This window comes from Rutidosis leptorrhynchoides, chromosome 4 (genome assembly GCF_046630445.1).
Source record: "Rutidosis leptorrhynchoides isolate AG116_Rl617_1_P2 chromosome 4, CSIRO_AGI_Rlap_v1, whole genome shotgun sequence".
NCBI classification, from domain to species: domain Eukaryota; kingdom Viridiplantae; phylum Streptophyta; class Magnoliopsida; order Asterales; family Asteraceae; genus Rutidosis; species Rutidosis leptorrhynchoides.
Window position 1 is genome coordinate 330,392,501 of NC_092336.1, and position 3,695 is coordinate 330,396,195.

Here is a 3,695-nt window from a genome sequence, read left to right on the forward strand (position 1 = left end):
ATCTATCAATGTAAATATGAAAAATGAAAAGTTTTAAACTATTGTTATTATTTATGTCATAACTTAATTTTAAATTTATAACAAAATTATGATAAGGCCAATGAAAAGATTGAAACTAATTATATAATTTATGACATATAAATTTTAGTTTTTATGAATGAATGTTTATAACTAAATTTAAATTAAGAAAAAAGATAACAATTATTGAAAAGTTTATAACGTGTATTACTCTTGGTGGTGTGACATATCTTTATTATAATTAAAATAAATAATTGTTATATTATATCAATTGTTATTCAATTTTATGAACCTCCAATTTTATTCTATTAGTAATATGTAACGGTTCATGTTTATATTTAAAAGTTTTTTTGTACTTCAATTATTATGTAATCACTTATTGTCACATATGAAATCATAAAGAGAGACCTTCAAAAATTTAATGGTAAATTATAAAGGTAATATATACAAGTATGTTTTAATATTATGAATTGTACTATAATATGTGTGTTTTATAATGTATTTTGGCATCATTTGTTAACTCATTTAACCACTTTTAGTAAACTTTGGCAAACAAAACATATGCACAAAATCCTACTTGACCACTTTCATAATGGGACAAACATCAACTTTCACTTCAAGGTTAATATGTTTTCAACTATCTCCCGCCATAACTCTAACAATTTGGAACACGAATTTCAAAATAGTAAAATTTGAGACAAGTCGTGCAACGCACGGGAATTTCCTTCTAGTTGTTTCAGTAATAGAGATAATAAATTGTTGGGAGAAATCGTATGCAACAATATATGATTCTGTTATATACATTAATTATTTTTCGGTAGTTTATGATTAGAATACATATATTGAAAAGTGATACCATTTATTTATGTAATACAAGAAAAAAGAGATGATTATATTAATAAAAGATAAAACAATTAGAAAAAATAAGATGAGTTGACCACATGTTACTCTAAAAAAAGAAGCATAATCAAACGTCTCCATTTCACGTGAAATGACAATCTATAAATCCCTAAATGATTTTTTCCATGATAGGTACGATATAAATCTCATAATAGATTGCTAACCTGATTAGGTTGTGTATATCTAAAAAAATAATTGTTCTTTACAAATAATCAAATAATCATTTGAAAAAAAAATTCTCCACTTTAAATATCGAGATGCGAAACATGCCAATCATTAGAATTAGAGATGCTGTATGTACTCTTTCTCATAACTTCTCATCCCTACCAAAAATATAAAAACAAAATAATCACACACACATACACACACACACACACACACACATATATATATATATATATATATATATATATATATATATATATATATATATATATATATATATATAATCAGATTTTTGGGGGAAATCGTATGCAATAATATATGATTCTATTATATACATTAATTATTTTTCGGTAGTTTATGGTTAAAATACAGATATTGAAAAGTGATACCATTTATTAATGTAATTGTTGAGTCCCCGAAATAATTAAGGATATAATTATGACAAAATAGCAAATATGTACACTAAAATGTTATGTGCAGCCAACATAGGTTTGTTTATGTATAGACAGCAAACGTTGTTGTGTCAGGTGTTTAGTATGCTGCCTGGACTACCAGCACAAGGTAGACAATATTATTCAATTAGCACAGGATGAGTGCTCAGCAAATCGTGAATATCAAGTGACTCGACATAGAATAACCAGCATAGCAGGTAAGCAGCATACTACACGAAGACATCTATGCTCCATTACAAGCATAGTAGTTTCCTGAGTGGTCTACATCAAATGTACTATTCAACAGAAGTCGAAGACAAAGTTGAACAGAAGAGGACATGTGTCGGCGGCTGACAAGTGACCTTACAAGACCACGTGGGAATGCAGAAATTTAACACATGTGCAGACATGTGTAATACTTTCTCAACGCCTAGGGAACACAACATTCTATTTGTTTATTAAAATAGTGGTACCGAACCGAATTGGGGTGTTCCTGCAAATAGCTACCAAAGAGGAAAGAAGAGAGCATGCTCTCTGATGCAGTTGTCCCCACAAGTACAGACATCCTATGTACCAACGGACAATAGAATAATTACATGGATAATAGGACTACTATAAATAGAAGTATTCGCTATTGTAATAACTAGTGGTGTGGGTTTATTTATTTAGAGTCTAAACTTGTAATAGCTTAAGATATCCTTGATAGCTATAACTTAGTTATGATCTGTATCAACCAACTGTCGTTCCGCCAAGGATAGTTGTAATTCTTTGTGATTCAAATCAATAAAGAATAAAACGTTGAAAATTACCTTTGACTGTATTTAAATTACTTGATTGAATACTAAATTGCTATAACTGTTAAGTTAACTAAAAGAATTGTATTCACCCCCTCCCCCCTCTACAATACTCATGTTGTTAATTAAGGGACCAACAACTGATATCAGAGCTTCAGTTTTGATAATCTCATATCTTGGATCTAAATTCTCTAATGGCTGCCTATACCAATACAACTTACCTTGAAAATGGATCATCCAATAGACCACTCAAATTTGATGAAGATGAGTATGAAACCTGAAAAGCTAGGTTTTTGCTCCATCTTGAGTCTGTTGACCCACTCATGCCTGATATTGCCACTGATGGTCCATTCATCCCTACCGAGACTCTTGAAAGCATTCCTACTACAGCAGACACTCCTGCTATTCGTAGCAGAGAAGTTGTCCTTTCACCTTCCAGATGGGATGTTGAGGACAAACGTCGTGTTGGACTTGACCCTAAGATCAGAACCTTGTTAGCTATAACATTAGATAACCATCTGTTCAAATTGATTAAGGGAAAACTGAATGCTAAAGTTATGTTAGACTATCTTGATGTAACATATGAAGGTATGGATAAGGTTAGGCAAAATAAGATTATTGATTTAAAAGGAGAACATGAGATGTTCTTTGCATACAAAAGTGAGACCCTTGAGCAAACTTTCATTTGGTTTACCTCCTTAGTTGCTGACCTGCTTACCTTGAAAATTACCTATACTGATTTTGAACAAGTCAACAAATTCATTGACTCACTGCCTGCTAAGTGAAAACCTATTACTGACCCCTTAAGAACCACTCAGACTTTGAAGAACTTTAATATGTCCTCTCTGTATGGTACACTTTGGAACCATGAGAAGGCAGAGGCCAAACTTAAACTTAACTTAAAAGAAAACTTTACGTCTGCCCCCACCACTTCAAAATCTATAAAATTAGATGATACTGCTCTTGTTACTGCTGCTAAAAAGAAAGCTCAAAAAGCTTTACTGGTTCAAAGCTTGATGGCAGAAGAAGAGCCAGGTGAACATAATGAGGGTAGTGGTACTGGGTCTGAAGAAAGCAGTGATGATGATGATGATGTTGAAGGGTTTACTGAAGGTATGGCTTTGCTGGGTAAGCAGTTCAAAAAGTTCAATCGTAATAGGACCAGCAAGCCATACAAAGTGAGTAAGAAACCAAGTACTAGGTATGGCAGCAAATCAGTCAAGGGCCCCAAATCTGAGTGTTATAATTTTGGGAAGGTTAGACATTTTGTACCTGAATGCATGTCCAGGAAACTTTCATCACATGCTAACTCCTTCTCAAAAGCTGAAAAGTACAAGAAAAAGTATAAGGCTATGAAGGCTCAGATGAAGGAAAATTCAAAGGCTTA